The 26259-nt window shown below is 35.2% G+C and overlaps 1 long non-coding RNA gene across 1 annotated transcript; it reads right to left on the bottom strand.

Moving 5' to 3' along the window:
* Window positions 1–7659: 7659 nt before the first annotated feature.
* On the bottom strand, window positions 7660–24510 carry LOC109094389. Its single transcript, XR_002018573.2, has 3 exons — window positions 24315–24510; window positions 9433–9531; window positions 7660–8021 (listed from the first exon to the last, which is right to left on the bottom strand). It is a non-coding gene; the product is annotated as an uncharacterized LOC109094389 (long non-coding RNA).
* Window positions 24511–26259: the final 1749 nt, after the last annotated feature.

The raw sequence follows: 26259 nt of genomic DNA, 5'->3' as shown, positions 1-26259 counted from the left end.
TATTATCAGATCAAACATATTAATGAATTGTCTTGCAATTGAAAATAAAGTTATTCTATAGAGATTCTCACCCCGTATGAAAAATATTCTATAGCATGAAAAAAAAATATTTAGCTTATTATTTCGAGCACCGCACTCATGTTGATGTGTGTGGCTGCTGAAATGGTGATGATTGTGACAGAGCAAAAGTGGAACTTCAGAGACAGGCTACTTCAGCAATTTTCCCACATATGCTGACAAAACTTTTCTCTATTGGGCGGACATTTCGGCCACCTGGCAAAAATTCTTATAGTAGCGCGCACTTAAAAAGTGTGTAACTTTTATAGTACTTGTATATATAGACAGTATAATACACTGCCATTCAAAAGTTTGGGATCAATGTTGATTTTTAAATACGTTTCTCCTATGCATCAAGGCTGTAATCTATTTAAAAAGGGCACAAAATAATATTGTGAAGTATTATTGCAATTTAAAAAAGTTTTCCCTTTTAAATACTTATTCATATGAAGCCACAGCAATTTTCATCTACACATGATCCTTTACAAATCATTCTAATATGCTGATTTATAAACAATGTGGAAACAGTTGCGCTGCATAATATTTTTTTGGGACTTGTGAATATTTTTTTCGGGATTCGTTTGATAAATATAAAAGTATAAAAAGGACAGTGTTTATTCAAAATAGAATTTTGTGTTAAAATATACACTACTAAAATGTGTATTTTTTTTTTTCTTTTCGTTTTAAAGAAATTAATACTTTTATTCAGCAAGAATGTGTTAAATGGATAAAAAGTGATAATAAGACATATTTTTAGAAAAGATTTCTATTTTGAATAAATGCTGTTCTTTTAACTTTTTTATTAATCTAAAAATCAAAGAAAAAAAGTAAAAACGTTCCACAAAAAAAAAAATTAAAAAAAAAAAAAGTAAAATATTATTGCAGACACACAGATTCATCACTGATACTAAATCAGAGGGAATATTAGAAGATTTCTGAAGGATACTATGAAACTGAAAGGCTGGAGTAATGATGCTGAAAATTCAGCTTTGCTCCAACGGGAAATAAAATTTATATTTATAACGTATATTACAACAGGAAACCAATATTAGAAAATTGCAATCAATGTTCACAATATTACTGTTTTTTTCTTCTGTTATTTCGGCGATAAAAATAAATACATCCTTGATGAGCAGAGACTCATTATTTATTAGGTTAAATATAATATAGGCCTCCACAGCAAAATCCCCAAAATTTAACACTCTGAGGTGTGGACTCATATAAACTGAGTGTTAAACGGTAACACTGAAGCAGTGTTTAAAGTTAATGAGATAATTAGGTGATGAATTGAGTGATGATTGACCAGACAGATTGAGACTGATCCCTTAACAAGCATGAATCAAAAACTAGAAAAAAACACAATACGTGTGGTCACCATTATCACGTGATTCAGTGTTTGCTTTAGTTGGGATTTTGACCCTTGACTTTTTAACATTAAATTTTGTTTGGATGATAAACTGAGATTCTTATCAGAAGTAAGCCGAGAGTAAAAAGAGTCATCAAGGTTGTGATGATTATGTTTTGAATGTAACTCATTAATTGAACATCATTGAACTCATTCAGAGTACCATTTCTCTGAGTTATTTTCCTTGAGTAAATATAAGATCTTTTGAAATCAGTGAAAAGTCTGTATCTGCTAAACATCTTTGTAAGGGTCCCTTGCAACTGTTCTGATTTCACTTTTATAAATTTATTATTTTAGGCACACACAGACATCAAGAATCAGTGTAGGAATCAACAACGGTGACAAACCGCAATTAAAGCAGATCAAAAACTCTGAACTCAACAAAACTAAATACTAAAAATCACATAAAAACGAATGAAAAAACACATTCTTGTGATTGCTAGCATTTTCTGATGTCTGTGTGTCTAAAATAAAAACTTATTTATTTTTATCGTAAACAACATCTTCTGTTAGGCCAAAAGGCAAGGTCTTGTATTTTTTCACTTAACTTCTGTTAATAATTAAAGACAATACTCAAGAGTGACCCAAACACACAACCAACAACACATGCCCCACTTCCTCTGGTTTGTTTGTCTTTATATACTCAGTTACCAAAGCCACACAAAACCTAAAGCTACACCACTTAAGGGTCAAGATCCCAACGAAAGCTAATACTTACCACTATAATGAGTGACACACAATTGTGCTGATTCTGCTTGAAATGGTTATGATCTTCAATAATTAAAAAAGCAATCCAACTCAAGTATGCCGACCCAAACCACAACCAACAACACGTGACAGATAGCAGTCACTCAACAAACACCTAATTAACTCATTAACTTCAAGCTAATAATGACCACTACTAATGAGTGCTCTTGAGATTTTATCCTGTTGTTACTTTTAACACTACTGCTTCAGTGTTATTAAACAAGTTCGCGTGGTTTTATATGAGTCCACACTCAGAGTGTTAAATTAACACTGGGGATTTTGCTGTGTAACATAATATGATATCAAAACAAACTGAAGCATTTAAACGAGAGATAGAATAGAATAGAATAGAATAGAATAGAATAGAATAGAAACTATAGCATTTTAAACTGAGATACTGTACGTTAAATATAAAAAAAAAAAAAACGTGAACGTCAGTTCTTCTATAGCTATCTAAACATACCTATGATGTACAGTTTGCCCATACCACTCACTGGACCTGTGACTGTAAATTGTCTCTGAGGTTTGTTACCGTTCTGTGCCCATCATCCGCCTGTTTCCAGCACTTTGTAATCTAAGCACACAAATCTTCGTTGAATACATGATGACGTTTATGTTTCACATGTCCATTTGCGGTTGCGTCGGCTCTCAGAGTTGAGCCTATTTCGTAGGCTACCGCAACCATTAAAATATTCGGTTTCACCAGCGACTCATTGGCGCACATCATTCCCTTTCTATGAAACTGTAAACCGCATTTCACCGGTTCTAAATCTATGGTGATACTCAACTCTGTAGCGGTTTACCCGAGCATTGCAATTTCATTCGCTTTCGCCAATAGCTTTCCCCAACTCATTTATGCGTGTGCGCGGCAACATTATTTCTCTCTGCGCGGCATCGGTTGGAAGAAGTGCGCGGCCCGCGCGCGCGCGCAGCTTAGAGGGAACATGATTGCCGTCTGTGTCAAACGCTCTCACAGGGCGGGAGCGATGACTACAACAACACCACCACCAATAACAATCACACAATAAACAACCACCGACAACAAAAAAAACCAACCACTTCTATGAACAAAACAATACAACACGACCACCACAAAAAAAAAACAACAATAAAACCATATTATTAGTGGAAAACATGCACATACTCTACAATCCAAATCAAAACACAAAATATATTAATTGGGAGCAAAATATGCTCATCATTTACACACCAACGACTGAAACACTACTAAGAGAGATAAAAGAGAGCTGACACAGACAGTTTAAGCAGAAACATACTAACAGATTTACTGGAGGGAAACCAAGCTTACTTTTCCTCCTACAGCAATAAACACACACACACACACACACACAAATGTCATGGTGACAGTGAAGTGATGAAATGGTTTAATAGATGCAAGCAGTAAACAAACACTCTATCTAATGAGTTCTCTATTATCCAAACACAGCGGAGAGGTGTTTATATAAACAGTGCCAACATTTAAGCATAAAACAATGCACTGTCATAACCAGAAACCGCTGCACAAATTTTCCACAATGCATTCAATAAAACAGAGATATTGGTGGGTTGTGATCCAAAAAGTCTGCTCTAAATGAGTGCAAAAAAACAAACTCAAACTAAACATACTGCGTATTGTATAGATGGAAAATTAAACATATATATAAGTAAATATTGCTATATATTTTATATGCTGTCTTACAGTTCATCTTCACAAACGTAAGTGGTTCAGCGGATCACAAAACTCACAGTTCTGATCATATTACAGTTTTTGAGATTGTTTTTCAGATCAGCAAGAAAAAAATATATTTCAGTGTAACTTTGCTTTCCATTAAAGCCAAGTACTTCTTCGATATTCAGTTCAGTGTTCGCGTGCTGTCTGAAACATGCCTCTCCGCAGTGTGGGAGTACTGAATCCAGTTCTCCTTTGCCTGTTCTTGTGCTGGAATTGTTTAAAATTACTTGAGTGTGTAAACACGTACAAATCATAAACTTTCACTTATGGTTCAATTTTGCAATTAATCCACAGATCACATGCGCAAATCTCAAAAAGTAATACCGATTTTTCTGCTGTATATTATAATGCTGTCTAGCCTAAATTCACTTGTAGCATTTAAAATGACTTTTTTAGTTTTACTTTTTATTTTTGTTCACTCGTAAAGAATTTTAATAGCAGTCATTTATTGGAAAATTACTATTGGCTTATTGGTGTTTTTTATGTTTTATTTTTAGTATTTTTTTTTTTTATATTGGCTGAAAAGTTAATTTGTCGAAATTAGTCAGTTTAGACCAATGTTGTGTGAAATACTCCACCCCAAAATGAAAATTTTGTCATTAATCACTTACCCCCATGTCGTTCCAAACCCGTAAAAGCTCTGTTCGTCTTCTTAACACAATTTAAAATATTTTGGATGAAAACCGGGAGGTCCCACATGGGTTTGGAACCACATGGGGGTAAGTGATTAATGACAAAATTTTCATTTTGGGGTGGAGTATCCCTTTAAGAATAACAAAACCCAGAAGGCAGAAGTAGTGAGGCCATTATTAGAGATGAGTTTCGTAAAAATACTATAAAGGTTCAAATTTTTGCTAAATACTCTTTAATAACATGAGAAACGCACATTAAACTGAGTCAAGTCATTCTGACTACTTCAAAATTTCATGTTTAATTCAATGGGTTACTTGCCGTTTTTTGTAATATTTTTGTGAAATTTACTAGCAAATTCTCAGTAAAACTTGTTTCAAAGTACAGTAAATCCTACCTCAATTTCTCCCCCCCTCAGGGCGGTATGATGATGATGAAGGCGCAATCTGGATGCACTATTAATGGTATAAGCATCAGATAAAAAAAAAAAGTCACGCAGTTGTTTTTCATAATCAATTATTGCTGTTATTTCCAAGTATTTGTGGCCATCCCTAATCTCTGTGTCAATTATCTGTCCTGCACATGATAATCACCAAGTAAAGGTCATTTTGTTCCTTTCAGGAGGCTTTTAGACACCACACCCTGATATCCCAGGGTTATAGTCCTTTCTGTGGGCTTGCAGTCAATCTCAAGCCCGTGTGCTGCATGGATCTCACAAAAGCGCCCTTTGTTAGTATGAATGTCCAGCAGTCTGCAGACAGGAAAATGTCTGAGCAATACTGCTTTCCACTGGCAGGGCCTCACAACGCAGCTGGCAGGGGGCCCCACGGTTGAGTTGCTGTGGCCGCTGGTCTGGTCTTTCAGAGAAACAGAGAGGAGCCAACCGCTGGCACTGACGCCAAGTGGGTCAGCCGTGATCCCAGCCAGAGGGAGGCAGAGAGCACGGCAGAACGGAACGAGGATTAGAGGCAAAATAAAGTGACTTATAAAGATATCAAAACTGCTCATTAAAGCAGATTCGCTTGAACTTATAGAGAAGATCTGGACCTGTTTATGCAGGTGATACACTGATTCACCTCGATGAGCATATGGACTGGCATACTATGGAAAGCTAATGTCTCCAAAACAGAACTGAAAACAGTCCCGAGTACTCCTCCCATTGGTCGGTCAAAGAGATCGTCAAGCCATTGGTTGAGAAATGTAGCATTGAGCTGGTTGGAATGCTCAAAATAAATTGTAATGTTTTGATATTGCCACAGAGTCAATGTACAGATTTTTCAGAGAGGTCAACCTACTTATATATTATTATATTAAAAAATGGTAATGGAATACTCTGGGTTCAGCAAATTAAGCTCAATCAGCAGCAGTTGTTCCATAACGCTGATTATCACAAATATTAATATTGATTCCTCCCTCATTTAAAAAAAAAAAAAAATCAAGTTTATTGTGAGGTACCTATCATGGAAGTGAATGGGGCCAATTTTTAAAGGATTTAAAAGCAGAAATATGAGGCTTATAATTTCAGATAACTATTTTTGGTAATTGAAATAAAGAGGAAATAAAATATAAATATTAGTTTTTTTTTTATTTATATATAAAAACTTAAAAAACCTGAAAATAATAATTTTTGCTTTGACAACTAACTGAAATAAGTCCTACAAATTTGTAAAAATAAATAAATACATCTATATAGAAATTTTAAAAAAAAAGTAAAATATTTTAAAATGAAAATGAAAGCTAAGAACATAATAAAAAATATGAATAAATACTTTAATTGTTCATAAATGAACACTGGTATGTGCATTAGACATTGTGTGATTGCATTTACAGGCCTCACGTGTGAACCTGTTTGCTGATATATTGTTATAGTTGAGCTCACGTGAGCCTCTCCCAGTCTATAGGCGGCTAATTGTGTCCACAGGTCAAACGCAGACAAACATCCTATTTCCTCTCCCTTCCTCACCTGTTACGCCTGCATGACTCAGAACATGGACAAATCTGCACATTCACGCGAACACATAAATAATAGGCACCAACAGGAGCTGAATAATCCACTAATCATTCATAAATACCATATTTAACTCATCAAAATCAAGCAAAATGATAAATGCTACAAAAAACAACTACTAGCCCAATCTGTCAACACAAGCACCAGAGTGACAGTTATGATCCATTATCATGCCCTCCTCCCACATTTCTCAGAAGTTTCTAACTATAGCATAAACACACTCCATGTAATATCCTATATATACACACACACACCATGATTACTCATCTATTTATAAATATAAAATTAGCTTCCTTAAAACCTGTAGTAAACAAATAATTAAAAACAACCAGAAGAACTACAATTGGAAGACATAAAAGTGAGCAAATGTAACTGAATTGTCTGAAATGTCAAGCCATAGGATTATCTGTATTTGGCCATTAATTGCTAACAGTTTCAACCCAAACACTTCAATGATAAAAATTACATTTAAAAGTAGCCTTGTTTAAGAACAAAAAATTTGCCAAAAAGCTTTAAGCAAAAATAAATAAATAAATAAATAAAAAATCCATAACTGGTCTTTCACCAGCAAAATAAATAACAAAAGATTGAAGAGGATAAATAATTTTGCAGACTTACTACAAAATACATAGAAAATATTAAATGGTACAAAATCACATGGTTCTTTTGAAATGCAACAGAACTACACTTCAACCATTTACCAGATACAGTGTTATATTAACACACAATTTATCATAATTTAGCAGTTGAAAAGCATCACTGACAGAAGATATTTCCTGAAGACATGCACATTTAGGGGCTGTTTAAACAGAATGTGTTTCTGCTTTGAAATAAATAAATACATTTATAAATAAATAAATAAGAACTTAGCTCTTATTACTGTATATGGTTTTATTTGCTTATTTTTATCCACCGAAATTGTTTCTTTTTTTTTTTCATTTAATTTTTTATGTATTTATTTACTTATTACCAAATGTTTAGAAATATTTGCCGAATCTTCAAACATAACTACACCTACAAAATATGTCTCATAACCAGCATTTGTTTTCCCCCATAAAACACAACAGCATATACAAACAGTATATACCCGGGCTACACTCACATGATGCGTAAATATCCTGCAGGTCTTTAGTGGCCAGAGAATACAATTGGAGGGGAAAAAAAAAAACAGTTTTGCGGTCTCAAAAATGACACACTGCCTTTTTATGGAGGGCAGGAGATTTCTGCCGAGTCATACGGCCTCTCCAATTCCTCGCTTTTCCTTAGTGCACAATCATCTCTTTTCCTCCTAGTGAGAGAATAACACAGAGAGGAGTGTGACGTGAGGTGGTTTGAAGCCTAGACACTGAGATCACTGGAAACAGCGAGCTGGGGGAGTGTGTGTATGTGGGATCTCCAGGGAAGTTTTTCCTCAGTTCTGAATCCCCAATCATCACTGTAGCCTGCAGCCACATCCAGCCATATGGAAATACAGAAGCAGTGCTTAGTGCTACACACATCATTTAGAAATGCAAGCATGGTTTCTTCATGCAAATTAAACTGCAGGGCTGAAAAAAAAACCAGTCAACACAAACCAGCTGAGCAAAATCTGAATACCAATGAGAAAGCAGTCCTACTACAGCAGCACTGGAATGTAAATGTTCCAGTGATGAATGTTTCCTTTAAGATTAATTAAGCACACTAACTAACTAACAAAGATTTCGGTTCTTTTGTGAAGTTTTAATGTAGAAGTTACAGGGGTTTTTTGGAGAGCTCTAAGAGCATTTTTGCTGCTTGTTTAATTTAGCTCAAATAAAATTACTGCAATTTGTTTTTTTGTTTGCTTTGCATTTTGCACTTTTAATTTAACTGTGTGCAGTCAACTAAAATTCATAAAATCGATACTTAACTCTTTTACGTTACAAAACATTTCTATTGGACTTTTTTTGAACATTCTATTCATCAAAGAATCCTAAAAAAATGTATTATGGTTTGCACAAAAATATTAAGCAGCACCACTGTTTTCAACATTGATAATAATAAATGTTTGTTGAGCAAACCAGCATATTAGAAAAATTTCTGAAGGACCATGTGACTCTGAAGACATCACAGAAAAAAATTACAACGTAAACTAATACAACAAAAAACATTTATTTTAAATTATGGTATTATTCACAATATTACTGTTTTAACTGTATTGCTTAACTGTATTTACTTCATTTCACTGCAATGAGCTGTGGACACATAGAGCTGCAGAAGACAAGACTTTGATTTTGGATTGTCATGCACTAGTTCCAATCCCTCTGTCTATAGTCCAACATATGCTGGAAAAAAAGTGGGAAAAAAAATATTCCCTAAAAATTACAAATACATCTCTATGGCTCTTCACTTAAGTTACAGACTGCAGTTGCCATTCTCTTTGAAAAGCAAACGGTGTATATATATTTATATATATATATATATATATATATATACCAAGTAAATACATCCTCCTCACAAATCATCGCTGTGTTTCATCTCTCTCCAGTTCAGCCATTTGTGGTTTCATCTCCGGGGCTTGCAGGGTATTAAGCTATTAAGTGAGTCAGACCTCAGCAAGATTGGATGCAGTCAACAAGAAAATCACAACATTGTCATAAGAGCACAGGCCATCATATCATAATAACAAGAAAAAGGTGGCACAAAATGACTACGGAGCCATTCGCACAGGACACGTGAACTACTTTTAACATGCCATGGATGTGATGCAATTGCCAAAAACAACAATTATTATTCTATTCAATGTTTATTTAACTCCTTCACCTGCCACAATAATGTCTTTGAATTATGTTCATTCTGGGGACCGTCAAACGTTTTTTTAAATAATTTACTTACCTTCTTTAGGTTGGGAAGGTTGCAGAAGGGCTCCTGTGGATTGTCATTGAGCGTTTTACTTCCAAACAAAAAAACTCAAACCCAATGGTGATGGAAACCCTGCAAAGGCAAAAAGAAATTTTAATGCACTCCCACTTCACTTTCTGACAATTAAAAATAAATTACAATATCGTTGAGAGCAACAACAACAAATGAAACCGTTTGAACGCATATAACCCTAAAAGACAGCAGGCTCTCTGTGAGGATTTGGGGGATTATTCAAGTTAGCTTTAAGAATATTTTAAATGCATCTTATCACAATTTGCTGACTATTATTCTGCACTGAAATGTGTCAACAATCCAGGTCACGGTTTATACCTGCGTGTGCTGCGCGTATGTGTACAGAATGAATAAATGAACAAAATGAATAAATATACTAGAGATTGAACCAGATCCTTCTGTATTGCCAGCCAGTTGTCAGCTTGTGTTATTTAGGTCTAAGATTTCCCTTTTGGGTTGAACTCGATTTATGTTTAGAGGTGAAAAGAAAACAGCAAGATGTTTACATGGAGGGACAGTATTTTATCTCACTGCAGCAGGAACCCAATGATTTGTGTGTGTGCGTATGTATGTGTGAAGACTCAGAATGACCCAGATGTTTTAGTGGTGATTTCACCTCTAATCAGAACCTCTGGGCAGAGCAGAAAAGTGAGCGTACACAATCGATTTGATTCAAGACAAAAGCTGAGAGTAAACGGACCCCCACTCGGTCTCCACTGTCCCCAAAAGTCCAGTGGGACATCGCACAGTAATTACAGTACTGTTAGTGGCCCTGGATTAAGCGGTCTAGTGACTAAATATATCAGCAAACCAGCTGTGCAAAATACAGCCTGCCTGTTTAAATTCAGGGGGTGACCTATAATGGTTTATCATTTAAAATAATGAAGAAAAATAGGCTTGTCTTAGGAAGAGGTTAGTGTATAGAGGGCCTCAACAGTCTAGGAAAATCTGTTAATTAGCGATGGTTACTAAGGCAATTAAAGTTGACATGGCAAGCTCGAATCTGATTGGCTGACTTACACAACTTCCAGGAGTAAGGAAAAACCAGAGTTTTGTATGAAGCACTTATTAACTTATTAATGAAGAACTTATTTACAAGTGCTGCACAATTTAGGGAAAAAAAAATTGTGATTTTTCTGATAACAATTGTGATGAATTGTGATGATGATGTGTGAATTTTATTATAATTGTTATTATTATAACAAAATAAAAATATTAAACTTGTTTGTAGAGCTGCACAATTTGACTAAAACAGTGATTATTTATATATGACTAAAATCCTAATAATAATAATAATAATAATAATAATAAATCACTATAATTATAATTTCTATTATGATTATTAATGTTGCAAAATAAAAATTATTAAACAAAATTCTAAAGTTTAAAATCACAAAAGTGGCATAAAAATAAATTTGATGACCAAAAATGTAAATAATATCTAGTCGTCTTTACATTAAAGACTTGGCTAACAACACTGCTCTTGGTCTCAGGTGGTTTTACTCCTGTTTACACTCACACAGCAAGATTGATTCACATCAACAGGGAAGTGACTCTGTTAACGCTTACGAATCATCTTCACTTCACGAATTCATGGCATTAATATGTGTGCAAGCTAAATGTTAGCAAAAATTAGTGATGTGTCCTCAAATGGCAAACTGTAAAAGAATAAACCCTATAGCTGGCAAACTAGCAATGACCCAAACTGATGAAAACATGTGACTAGTATTCCTCTGCGATATGCTATCTATAATTTACAAGTGTTTTGACTTTGTAGGTGATGGGTCCTTGCCAACTGGTTTACAACATCCAGCAAACCATGCATCTGATAAATCAAACAACTGCTTACTGTATATATGGAACCAAAAGAGCAATCATGCATCACATTTAGAATGACAAAGATAAAACTGCTTTATTGAGTCCACATGACGGTAAATCAAATTTAACCCGGAAATAACATTAGCAAGGAAGAAATCATTGTAAACACTGTTTTAAAGCTTTTACAATGTTTTTTAAAACTGGTTACCATCTGCACCAAAGCGGCAACAAACAAGAAAAAAAAAAGTTTCAAACACTCCCACTGGCTAATAAAATCAAATAAATATCCCCGTCCCAAACTCACACCATTGGTTTAACTAAATTGCTATTCCACTTGCACAAACTGCAGTTCCATTTGCTACCACTGGCACAGATATTACACACCTCACCATTAAAATCGTATTGAAATGGAATTTTACCCTATTTATCTATCTTTTTACTGTGAACGATTCATCTTTTCATGATTTATTTTTATTCATCTATTCATGATTTGTTTTAATTTATTCAATCTGCTGGTGAAAATTACAGATCACAATCAGTTCATTCACATATACCCCGATCCTTTCTTACAATCGACAGCAAGCTTGCATTCAGATCTGCAGTCGAATCAATAACCGATGGACAGAACCAAGACCCCGTCCAACAATTTTTTCTTTTCAAAAATACATTTCACTTGGATGCATGTAACAATATGGAAGAAAGAATCAGTCGCTACTTCTGCTACATCACGACTTTGAAACAAAACTGGTTTGACCGTCAACACTTAAGTGCAATATGCTTTTGATCTTACACACACAGTTCTCTGAAGCAGTGTCCAACATGAAACGCAGAGCGTGAGAGTGTACAGCGAGCAGATGGAGCCATGAATGCATGCGGGTTTGGGTGGAGTGGGTGGATGTTGAGAGCTCTGGGCATCCAAAAGGACTCGCCACTCCAACCCACACTCCCACAATACAGTCACATATCCCTCTGGACACAAGGCTGGCACCCAGCATCGGGCCATAGCATCCTTCTGAGACTGCCCCGTATTTTCCGTACCATAACCAGCACCATTCCTCAAAGATCAACCAGGAAATGTAGTATGACTTTGGAACTAAACTAAATGCCAGTGAATTCCAGTTTGTCTTGGACCACCCAATAAAAATGTAGTTTTCTGAACAATTACTATTTGGAAATTAAACACATCAGCTTCAAGGGAATGGGAAACGGTATAGAAACCAAGCCTCCTGCTTTACTGTCACATGACGTCATCAAAAATTAAAAGCTGAATGGAAACTATCATTCCCATCGCTCTCTGACTGACATGAGCAGATTGGACATGGACACTAGAAGTTTGAAGGTCTCTAAATGGAAAGTTAATTTTCATTAGAGGCCTTGGTATCTATGTGGGCAGAACTGAATGTCATTTGGCAAGCAGAAAAACTATCTATAAGAGTCTTATAAATGGCGGCATGCAAGAGAACAACAGCTCAGATGGCCTCTTGACCCAAAATTATTCTCAAATGGAAAGCAAACATTAGAGAACTACCAGTTAATGGTCTAATAAGCATATGGTTTTAAAGTGACCCATTGTGCCATTTTTGAGGTTCCTAATATTATTTTGGGAATTTGCTACAATAGGTTTAAATACATCAAATGACAAAAACGCACATCTAATAATCAAACCCTCTACCCTAATAACACCTAATTTTCCAGCGATTCTCAAACAATTCGTTCGAAGCAGTTCTAAGATTCAGTCTCTCTAAACCCCTCCTTTCCGTGACCCTACTCTGGGGGGTATTCCAGAAAGCAGGTTATGTGACATACCCGGGTATGTTTAAGAGTAAGTAAGTGGATAACCTCAACTTTCGGTTCCAAAAATGGAGGTAACTTTCAGGGTGTTAGTAGTCATAGCAACTCACTCTCTGAACTTAACCTGCTCCGGAGCAGGTTATGTTCCAGGGTTAGTTCACTTCAGCGAGCCTTCAGTGGGCGTGACAGATAGCGCACAGCATTATATAATATTACAATATGTAATATAGCTTATTATATATATATATATATTTTTTTTTTTTTTTTTTTTTTTGATATGTTAATGAGGAAGCACTAATATAAGTAATAAATAAGGTAACATTATTCTAATATGATTATTTCTTTTATTGCCATACATAAGAGTTATCTGTATAAATTATAAAACACTATGACAAGGTAATGTTTAACTTATAAATATTTATTTATTTTATTTATTACATGTTATATTATCTCACACATGGATTTTCTATAATGTCTAAATTCTAAATCAAAATATATATCTGATATGACTTAATATATAATTAGCATAAAACAAAAAATATAATTCACATTCTCAAGGATTAAAGATTACATGGAAAAATAAATCACGGTCATCAATTAGGTGGCGATATGCACTAAGCATGTAAACAACTAATGAACAAAAGAAGAAGAAAGAAACAGCTTGGCGCGCTTTTTCTTAGCGTCCGTTTCCATAGTGACTCGTCGATTCGTCGCTCTGTTGAGAATGTCTTGAGTCTTAACCAGGAACATACTCTGAGTTGAATGAACTTACTCGAGTAAGCAAGGTTTGGGGTTAATCAACCGAGAGTTCAGGGTTTAGTTCACGGTAAGTTAACCCGGCTTTCTGGAATACACCCCTGCTCTGTTTGGTCAGATGGCCCAGTCTGTTTGATTGATCTACAGTAGTGCGTACAGCAAGTGTCGGAACTCACACTGCATGAAAGGCAATATTCGATATGGCATAATGGGGCACTTTAAAACTGTGCATAAATATAACACAATTAACAATGTTAACAAGTGGACAAAGTACACAAACAAACGTGTCTATAAATAAACTGAAGGCAGAAATAGAAAAAAAGCTCAAAGGTAAGTTTAGAAGAAAAAAGACTAAATACTTTATGAAGATAAATACAGAAAAGAGAGAAAAAAACATAAGATATCTAATGTTATTATTGCCATTGGTTGCCCCAGTCAACAGCCAAGACCAAACAGGAAGTGGTTAGACATTGCACTTGTCAGCCTCCATCTCTTTGTAAGTCCATAACTTTAAAGGTCATCTGCACAAATTAAGGAAGTAAGAATGACCACATGGCTTAATTTAAAAGGTCTTCTTTGGTTTCAGACATTTCGGCAAAATCACATTATAAGTTTGAATTTGTTAACATTAATTATGCAAGTATTATGAATTAATATTGAACAATACTATGAGCATTTATTAATTTACTGTAGGGCTGCACAATTATGACAAAGGCCATAATGGTCGATTATTCCCTTGAAATTGTAATTGCGATTATTAATAACGATTATCACAATTTACAATTAATGATGTTTATACCATTGTTTGAAGTAACTGCAAAAAAAAAAAGTAAAAATATGCATGGTTTTATAATGTCATACTAAAACTAAAAATTAAAACAACGGAAAACCCCTTAAGACAACCTGTAGAAAAGGAAAAAACACATCTTAAGAACGCAGAATAACTTAAATGGACTTTGAACGATTAATTGTCGCTTTGAACAATTGTAATCATTTGATACATTTTTATCTTTCAAGCTGTATAGGATTATTATAACCAACAAACATCAGTTATCATATCATAACATATTATCATATCATAGACAATATTGACAGATTATAAAAATGCATCAATAAATTGTGCATTATTAGTTTATGATGCATAATGCATTAACTAACATTAATGAATCAAATCTTATTGTGAATGACTTTTTTTGCTACATATCCTATACTAATATATATATATATATTAGGGCTGGACAATATATCGAACGATATGACCATGTGCATCTCGTCAGTAAAGCCGGTTCCATGATTAGCGGTAAATCCCCATCACTTGCTTTCAAATGGAGCTGCAATTAATACACAGAGCCGTAGTTCACTGAGAAGCTACGCTATATCGAGTTCATTATTGAAGATGAATCGCCTTTGATAATGAACTCGATATAGCGTAGCTTCTCAGTGAACTACGGCTCTGTGTATTAATTGCAGCTCCATTTGAAAGCAAGTGATGGGGATTTACCGCTAATCATGGAACCGGCTTTACTGACGAGATGCACATGGTCATATCGTTCGATATATTGTCCAGCCCTAATATATATAGTTATAATTCATCCCAAAATCAAAAAAAAAAATAAAAAATTATATATACATACATACACACACACACATATATACATATATATATATACATATATATATATACATACATATATATACATACATGTATATATATATATATATATATATATATATATATTTATTTATTTATTTATTTTTCTGATCACAGTGCTGTCCAGATGTAAATAGCTCCATGAACACACTTTAATCAAAAGCCTGACACTGCACACAGCCAACAAGGTCAGAACGGCATTGTGTCAGCAGCTACGTATTCAGTAGTGCCTTTCAAGTACAATACGATATCTTTGCAAATCAAGGTAGGCTAATAAAGATCTGTTGTTGTGCTCTTTGAGAATTGCTGGGTGGCCAGAAGTTTATACTTTTAAGGACCTTATAGGTATGTTTAAAATTCGGACCAGAGAAATCAAACCACAATATCCCATACGCCATTCAAAAGTTTGGGGGGAGTTTAATCTTAATCTTTTTTTAAATAAGTCTCAAATACAGTGAAACAGTAATATAGAACTGTTTTTAAAATTAATATATTTTAAAATGTCATTTATTCCTGTGATGTAAAGCTGAATTTTCAGCATCATTTATCCAGTCTTCAGTGTCACATGATCCTTCAGAAATCATTTTAATATGCTGATTTACTGCTCAAAAAAGCATGTATTATTATTATTAGCAATGTTAAAACAGTTGTGCTGCATAATATTGACAACTCATTATAAACACAACCTGCATTCCAAGAGTGTTTGCCATTGTTAATATGTTATATATATTTTTGTCATTAGCTAACAGTTTGTAGATTTTTCATGTGTGAACATTTAACCAATGATATGCTCCTTAGACGTCAGAAAGCGTGACCCTGGCCACAAGACCAACTGACCAGAACAACGCTTTAAGAGCACAGCCAAGACATACAGACCACCATGTGTAGTTTGCTTCTGCTACTACAATGCTTGCTTTTATACCCAGGCTCCACATCCCAAACCACAGAGTTCATCATCCATAACACTTTTCCCAGTATTATAAACACTTGCTCAGAAAATCAAAACATTAACCCAAGAGATTGTTTTGGATGTAACATGAAGACTTTGATCTGCATTGCGCACAGGACCACATAATGAGTCTCATTTCTTTGATAATAATTTCTTCATGAGAAGCAACAGTAAACATCCATTTCAAAAGATTCTGATCACAATTTCCACTCTGCATGAAGTACCCACATTGTAATTTCCTTCTCTATTAAACAGAAATATATGGCCTTCATTTAGGCCAAATTATAATAAGTATTTAATAACTAATTGGGTTTGATTATAAGTAACCTCTTTGCATTTATGCATGTAAACCGGCATGCTGAATGATTCATAATGTGTGTCTACTAGTTCTTTCAATCTAGAGTAGACCATCTCTCAAACTTTGGAAGGCCATTTGTTTTGTTTTTTTGGCAGACCAAAAACTGCAGCTCACCTAAGGCTGATGATACACAGGGCAACTTTTTGACCAATGTTGCTGGGCAACTTTGGGCAATGTTGCCTACAACGGGAAACAAGGTGAGACACAGGGCCCACAACCAATCTAAAGTATCCATATAGAAATGTGTTACCCATTCTCAATGGGAAAGTGCCCAAGCAACATTGCTCAAAAAAAGTTGCCCAGCAAAATTGCTCAAAAATTTGCCCTTCGTATCATTAGCCTGCAAGCGTGAGCAGCACGTGAGCAGCGCGTGAGCATAACTACAGCTGCGCAAGAGTATTCACACTGGAAGTGTTTGTACAGCATCACAGCAGTGGCTCCAAAGCGATATATTTCTTTACAAAGACAGCTATACATTTGTTTTTAGAGGTTGGTGAGTTATAAACTTAAATGTTTTGAAGTCTTGAAAGTTTGTTAACATGGGGATTCGCGTGTAAATGGTAAACAACAAAAACAGCTGCTATGATGTCGTTTCAGTCATACTCAACGTGTTGTTTATACGGTTTTTTTTTAATACATACTTTTATCCATAGGGCTTACCCAGATATGCACTATTAATGTTATTAATTAACATTAAGTTATAGCTCATTGTTTTGTGTCTGTGTTCGTCTTGTGTCTTTGTTTGTTAAGTGAGAATATTATGTTTAAGTCATTATTTGTTCATAGAGATTCTTTTAAAAAATGAAAAGATGTGTTTCTAACCGAGGTTAACACGCTGAGCTTTCATAATATTTTTATTAGGCCGAATGTTGAATATGTCAGTATGTTTCATGTGCATTTATTGTGTCTATAGCTCCGTTTCTGTAACTGTGGAACTGAAAATAAATAAAAGGTATAAGTTTGTCACGTCAATCATAAGTGAACACGTGTGCAATATTTACTGAATAATTGTTCGTTGTGAGTTTGATTAAAAAATATTTAAGTTATAATTTGCTTATGGCAATTAAAAATTAAAAACTAGTTAAAATGTGTAGATCTTCTATACATATTTTGGATTCTTCATTTTCTTTCCTGACATACTCCAAATCGTGTTAAAACACACTAGACATGCTTATTCTGTGCATTTTTTAGCACGTTTTGTGTGAAATCATGTTTATTTTGTCCATCAAAGTGTGCGGTCACTTTAATTGAGCAGCAGTGAACCAAAAATAGACTCGACGCCGAAACCCCCGCTTCACTGCTGTTCACGCGACGCTCCTGCTTGACGCTCACGCGCTGCTCCTGCTCCCGGTGTGAATGCACTCATTGATTAACATGCACGCCGAAAAACATGAGCTGCTCACACGCCTCTCAGCTTGCAGTGTGAAACCGGCGTAACACCACAAATCTGTGAGGAATCCACCTCAAATCCAGCAGTGCATGAATTATCTGTAGTTAATCTCTTAATCTCCACCTTTTCTGTTAAAAATACATACTTTTGACAGTCTGTTGTTTTCTTCTAATTTCACTTAAATAAACTAGACTGCTACTTTTAGCTAATGAGCCAACTGTTCACTAGCTACAATGCTGAAGTATACTATAATAATCTGTCAGTTCTGTTATTGAAGTGAGATGACATAAACACTTTAACACAACAATAATGTCAACACAATCAAAGATAGTTTACCCAAAAATGGAAATTCTGTCCTCATTTACTCACTCTCTGTTCCAAATATGTATGACTTATTACTGTGGAACAATGTTACTGCCAAACTCTTAAAAAAAAAATTTAAACATTTAGAAAACATTATACATACTGTAATTCACATTATCTTTTGTTGTTTTTCAGAAAGAATTAAGAATATCTATCATCCAGCAGTTTTAATTTAGACTGCCAAACTCTTTAAAATACATCAAAATAACACTGAAAAACTATTATGATGAAAAGTGATGAAAAAGATGAAAGAGTTATTCATCTGTACAATCATCACCATTTTGAAACAAAATAAATTTAAAATCAGGTATAAGGCCACTGAGCCTGAGCATGCTATTGTTGCTCATAAAATATTAATGCGTAGAATAATGCAAAGAATAAAAAACCATTAGAAACTTCATCACACACAATTAGATGGGTTAAAAAGACATCAAAACAAACACAAAAAAAAAACACACACACACACACACACACACACACACACAAACGTCTCTTTGTGGGCCGTGGTGGTCTGGGAGAATAAGCTGCTCTGTCAGCAGCATCAACAACTGAATGGAACAAAAAGTAAAATGGATCAAACAAAAAACTTTGTTTAGAAATGTGTTTATAAATGAGCTGCAGTTTTATTACATCACGCACAAAAATGCATTATAATAATGCCACGGGACATCAATAAGGTGCATACTGAATCTGTTCCTCCAATTTCAGTACATTAAGCCAAGGTGAGCTGTTTTTCCAAGTTTCCAAGCATTTTAGAGTGTCTAAACACACTTTTTCACAGCGCACATTGTGTGCTCAAACTCATCAGGAGTCAACAAGCTGACGACTTCTCCAAGTGACTGCTGCAGGACGCACGCGAGGAAGATACGCGGCAGTGCAGATCACACGTCTCTCTATATGAAGCAAACTGGAGTGGAATTTATGTATGTGACACTTGCGGGAGTTACTAACATTGTATGCAATACCTGCAACCTCACACCAAATTTCAGGCCCTGTAGATAAACTAGCATATATACAGATTATTAAGTAAGCAGAAATCCAAAATTTACCTTAACATATTAGAGGAAGATGCTAATAACTCGACTGAATTGATTCTTAAAGAATGCACTTCCAGCAGCCATGATTAACACCAGTTGGCGGTTAATGTTTCAATGCACAATTTGATTTGACGAGAGTCACAAGACCGATTACTCTCTCCCTATCCAATCACATTGATGGTTAAAAATAAAATTAAAACATGCATATATAACAACCACAAACGGAGGCAAAATAGCAGAGAAAAAGTACAGATATATCACTTAAAAAGTACTTGAGTAAATGTAAAAGTAAACTAAACTGATTAAACTACTGATTTTTACCATTTCTGATAAAAACTACTTAATTGCAGTAACATGAGTATTTGCAATTCATTACTTCACACCCCTGGTGACAAACCATTGAATTCAAGGTCTTGTTACAAATTACGCACTCTGTGACCTGCCTGACTCCTGTGCTCTCTATATCAGTGCTTCCCAAACCTGTCCTGGAGGCCCACCTGCCCTGCACTTTTTGTATGTCTCCCTTATCTAACACACCTGATTCCACTCATTAGCTCGTTAGTAGAGACTGCAAGAACTAAACTGGGTTTGTCTGATTAGGGAGACATACAAAATGTGCAGGCCAGAGGGTCCTACAGGACAGGTTTGGGAAGCACTGCTCTATATAGCCATTCCACCCTAAATTACAGTTTAATTACTAAACATGCAAACACACACATCATTTATTTCTTATTAATATTTTTAACCTTACACTGGGGTGTGCCATATCACGATTTTTGATTTTGGATGATTAAAATGTCTCCACGATCTGCTTTTGAAAAATATCGTAGTATTGTGCTGCAGAGCACATTCTATCAGTTGGAGTTCTGGCAAATATTTGCTTCGTTTTTAGTGTGTGCGCGCCATAAAGCCTTGCCTGTTAAACATTTCATTTGCGTGCTGTACTAATATGCACATACACTAAAAAGCCTATCAAACAGCGCCTGATTACTGAACTGAAGTTATCTTTCACATCTGATTGCGCTAATGCTGTCAAAAACACACAAGGTTTACATGTAAACACAGTTGTTACGTCTAAAATGAAAGTAAACAGTTAAGAGAAAAAAGATGCGTGCAGGTCTTAAAGTGACAGCAGACTAAGTAAGGGTCCGTTTCAATCAGCTCTCTAGTTCAGTAGGACACTGATCAGGGAGTCGACCATTTTAAGGTCTGTCTCAAATGCAAAATCCTTCCAGTACACTGGAGCAACATTCGCTCACTGAAAAATCCCACAATACACCACAAAAACTAGGGAGCATCGATGCTCACTATGCTCCCTTTACCGGAAATTACGTCACATTTCTAAAGCTCAAAACATAAACCACACAAGCCAACTCCATAAATATAATTACAAGCGATAGAAGATTTGAAAAGACAAACCATTATTTTAAGTATATTTTATCATAAACCCACATCGCTAGACAGGTAGTAAACACATCTAGATAATATTCGACTGAAATGTTGTAAGGACATGCAACAGAACAGTGTGTTTAAAGGGAATAAAAAATAACATCAAAAAGAGATTGGTCCTGCCTGTTGTTGGTTAATACCAGCAGTGACGTTCTACAATGTTGTCCGTTGACGTTGTAAATAGTCATTGCCAGAAATTGAGTAATCACTGTCCTAACGTGCAGTGAGTCAGGGAACTTACCAGAGCCCGGATTCGTGTACACAATATACTGATTCACAAGCTCGGGAGCTGATTAAGACACACCCTAATAGTACTAAACATGCTGCCGCTTGTCATTAAAGGGATAGTTCACCCAAAAATGTAAAACTCTAGAGTCATTAAACAATGACAGAATTTTGTTAATAAAACAACAAACTACGAAGAGAAAAATCACTCACTGCTCTTGACTGAAAAACATTAATACAGTTTAATAAAATCAATGTAGAATTTATACAGTGAAGTGTATATAGTCAAGTGTTGCATTTTTATAATTGTTCATATATATTTGTTGCTAAATACACCTACCGGAAGAATAAAGAACTGTTTCTTTTATTTGTATCTTTGTTCTCATTTTTAGTAACTCATTTTCAACTCAAAGATTAAATTTACATTTTTTATCTTTGCCCACTTTGGTCTAAATATCTGCCATTTTGTTACCTTGTTAGACTTTGTTTTTAGGAAAATTAGTTGGGCTGTACTGCTCTGACAACTTGCAAAATAATAAAACCAACATGACAAAGAATCATGATAAAAATCACGAAATCTGGATTTTCCTGAGAAAAATAGTAATATGATATTTTAGCCATATCGCCCACGCCTACGTTACACTTTGAGCGGCATACCGTTAATATATAAAACAAAACCCAGAGTTGTAAACTAGCAATTCAGCCAAAGCTGCATACTTGCAGATACAGTAGTAAGGTGCAAGGTTGTGATAGATCTGCAAACGCTGTCAAAAGCAATATCGGCCAGACCTGTTAAATCAGATGGGCATGACTTTGCTGGGGTGACATTGCAGTTGATTTGTCCCTGAATGCCCTCACAGACTTCAACTTCATGACCAATTCAATTACTGACTCAACTTGTTCAAACAATGTAAAGGTTCATTCAATGGGCATATACAAACAAATCAAATAAACCACAAAGGCATTCAAAAAGTCACAGGAAACATTGCAGGTTTATGATTTTCTCATTAGCATAACACTAAATTTTTTAACTAAATTCTTAATAAAATCACATGCTTATACTGTTTGAAGGATCCAATGATAATTTACCATGACAGTAAACTTTTGTATTTTTATTAAATCACTGGTTACTATGGTACATTTTTGTAAAGGGAATAACGTGCTGACAAATAACTACTTTGCCAAAGAAAACCATCTTGTGAGAAAAATATTCTCCACCTCAGTGAAGGACTGGTCTTGATCAACATGGCGAAGGTGAAAAACAATCTGCTTTCTAGGATTCCTTTTATGGGGCAGTTTCATTTATTTAGTGTTATTCACTAAAGTTTTTTTTGATAAGAAATACTGGGTGATAAACAAACACACCTTATCCAGAGCGAACCTAAAAATAAAGGCGCCATAAACACTGGGGACGGATGGGACATATCCATTTATTATTAAAATCCAGATGTAATGTTATTTTTTAACCATGTATTTGTCCATGCTCATGATGTACAGGGGCACTTTTGATTTATTGCAATAAATTTATATTAAGGAAAGGAAAGGAACTTAAAATGCAAATGTTACCAGTGCTCATGAAGTCATATTTTGTCTGTGAATGCTGAGCCATGGATGAATCCACTGATCTACAAAATCCCAGTACCAGCATGGGGATATATGGGAAGTTTTCAAATTAAATCTCAAAAAATTATTTACAAATGCATTTTTAAATACATTAAATACATTGACTGTTCAGACAAAAAAGAAAAAAAAATCGAATTACTCAGAGATTTTTATTATTATTATTTTATATATAAAAAAAATCTGCAAATAATCACTGTTCATTGATATCAACAGCAATCTTTATTCTGCATTATAACTGCATAAATCAATTTTTGTGCATAACCTAGCCTAACTAATATTCAAAAAGCAAAGGCTTAATTTCGTATAGCCTCAGTGTCGTAGACAAAACCTAGTAAACTGCCGACGAAGACAACATTAGGCATTTGGGAACGCGCCGTTATCAGACACAACACTATGCTTCTATGCTTAAATAATACCAACAAGACACGAGATACACCAAATATAAAATGAAACGCGGCCATTCAGTACCAGCACCGTCCATAAGAAATGCCGCTTCAACGTCAAATAACCCTAATTCACCTTCACAGAGAAACCTAAACACCTAATGCTGTCAGTCGGGATAAAGATTTGTACCTTTTTATTCTCGTTAAATTCAAAGGTTTAACAGAAACATACACTCCAAAATATTGCACTGCGACCTTTTTAAATAAAAGCAATTAATTACCGGTATTATCTTCTTTTTTTATCTCTTCACTCACCGGTCGCATGATAATTAAATAGAGCCGAACGACATGCAAAGCTGCAATAAATGGCAAGAACTCCAGCGTGTATCTAATTCAGTGTGTGGCTGGTTACTCCACGCTGTGGTTAGTAAAAGAAGGGATATATACATATTCAGCCGAGCTCGCTACAGGTTGCTCTGCCGGAGCTGCGATAAAATGGTCAGGTTAAATTGGATTTACTTCCCATCCTCGGAGTCGCAATCCCGGCGAATCCTTCAGGCTGCATAGTAAAATAAACGAGTAGATTCGCGATCACGGGCAGATATTCATGCATCCGCTCAGAACGATTTATTTGATCGATCTGCTCACTGAAACACAGATTAAAATATGACCTGAAGAAGCGCGAGTTAACAGCCTGACAAGCGCGCGTCATCAATATAAACAGGGCTATCCGTGCATAGCTGATAAAATGCAAAGCCACAAAGATATAGCTTCTGCAGGGACTGAATCAAGCGATGCACGAGAGATGTCCGGGCTTTAAATCGGTTGCGAACATTTGGCAGCGCAACATCGTACACTCCCCTTGCCTCACTAGGCTAGAACAAATGTAGGTCACCGGGCCTTCGGATTCTTCCCAGGCAAGCATTAAAAACACACTACCGTATTTTCACCGCATATACGCTTGTATCAAATCCGACACAAACGCGACACTCGAGCTCTGGTGCTCTGTCTTAAAATAATGCTATCTAGCAAGCCGGCTTGCTTTCTTACCTCGATTATTTGGCGTCCAGGAGGGGGATTTTCTTACGCCTTGTTTTGGTTGAGACGGCAGTGTAGGATTGAACTAGAGTTAGAAAAACAGCAGGGCCTACCCCAGGCTTCCCACGTGCATGCGCAGTACGGCTAGAACAGGATCCCACACAATCTGGCAACACGCAGCAAGACCTGGCTGCTACTTTTCATGTGAGCATCCTAAGAGATGTTTTGTTTCAATTGCTTGTTACTGTATAGAATACAGTTCATAAAAAAAAAGAAACAGAAAAGTTATTCAAAGGATTGAAAAATAGCAGAGAGTGACCAAAACGACCTATCAAATAAAGTATAACTGTATAACTTCACAGAAATTAAGAACAACATTAAAGCGTACATTAAATACAAAATAAAATAATAATAAAAACAGACACGACTGGGAACATAGGCTACACAAGGTAACCGAAAATTCATAAGCAAAAAATAAAAATAAAAAAGTGATAATAGTAATAATATAATGTTCATATAATGCATAAAAGCATTTTATGTCTACAAAATAAAATAAACAAAAAAGGCACAATTGGGAAAGCCGAAAAACATGCAGACACTTAGATTTGAAAATTAATTCCAGTTATTATCTACCAATAATCCACGAGACTCTTGTGAAAGTGAAGACGAGTTAAAACACGTAAGAAGAAACAAAGCGCATATTTCTAATAAAATGAGAGGGAAAACAAGATTAAAGCGTTTTTGGATGAATTAACTGTAAAATGTATAGCTACACGAAATGTATCACTTAAAATGCTTGACATTTCTGAAATAATTTATAGCCTATATAGGCTATATTGCTCAGTTTTTGTATTTTATGAAGTGCATACAGTGATTTTCGCTTTTCTGTTTGAAGTGGTCCAACTTCACTGTTTCCGTGGCAGTTTAAAAGTTTCAATAACTTAAAACAGACAATATCCCGCTATCTTTTAATGGTTGTGTTTCGGTGTGAATTTTATGTTATACAAACGTTCCTAATCTTTGGCCCACATGTGCAGTAGCTAGTGTCGCTCTTTCTCTTGGCCGAATGCCAATTAGGTCAAATACGCAAGACAACCGAACTTGAAACCACTACAGTGCGCGCGAAATGTTAGTGCATGACGCGTTGAATGACAGCTGTGTTGTCCAATAGAAAGATGATGCGAGTGCGCAAGATGCCGTGGCATAGAGCAAAGGCTTTTCCATTGCCACATGATATAAGTTAATGGATGGTAAAATTATTGTTTTGTTGCATGACTATTTTAAGAACATTGGTGGAGGAAAAGCTTGTTTTAAACGAGACACGATCGTGGCTATGGGGGCAAAAAAAAAAACCTTTTACATTGTTTGTTAAAGGCTATTTAAAAACCTTTACATAATTTGCATTAAGTCCATACTAATTTCCGTAGTGAAAAAAATGTAAATGTTTCAGTGGCATACAAATCAGTTTGGGAGAAAGCACGCACAGACGTGTGGAAATGTTGATGTCTGTTCAGTTTGAGATCTAACACAGCATGATAAAGACCCTACTTCTGTTGTTTATAGTAGGCTAAAAAAAAAAATCAAACACACTATTCGTGCGATTTGCATATTTTGCAAGCTGTGTTTTCCTGCTAATTATTATTTAGCCTGTTAAAATGTCAGTATGTGAAACAATACTTAACCTAATAGATCTACAACTATTAGCCTATAGCCTAATGACAACTCCAGTTTAGCCCACTGTTATTTTCATTACGGAGAATATATAGTAAATAGTAATTACATTTCTATAGTAAAAAACGATATGACTGTTTGCCAGGTGCTGTTAATATTGTGAGTGGAGATCGTGTGACACCAAGTGGAACAAAGCTTTAGTCAACTATAACGCAGTGGGAAATAACCACACGGTGGTGCTATTATCATATTAAATTAATATTTTTTGACCATTTCTACGTTATAT

This window comes from Cyprinus carpio, chromosome A20 (genome assembly GCF_018340385.1).
Source record: "Cyprinus carpio isolate SPL01 chromosome A20, ASM1834038v1, whole genome shotgun sequence".
In the NCBI taxonomy this organism is placed as follows: Eukaryota; Metazoa; Chordata; class Actinopteri; order Cypriniformes; family Cyprinidae; genus Cyprinus; species Cyprinus carpio.
The sequence above is the reverse complement of the archived record's forward strand: the minus strand, read 5'-3'. Positions and strand labels throughout refer to the sequence as shown.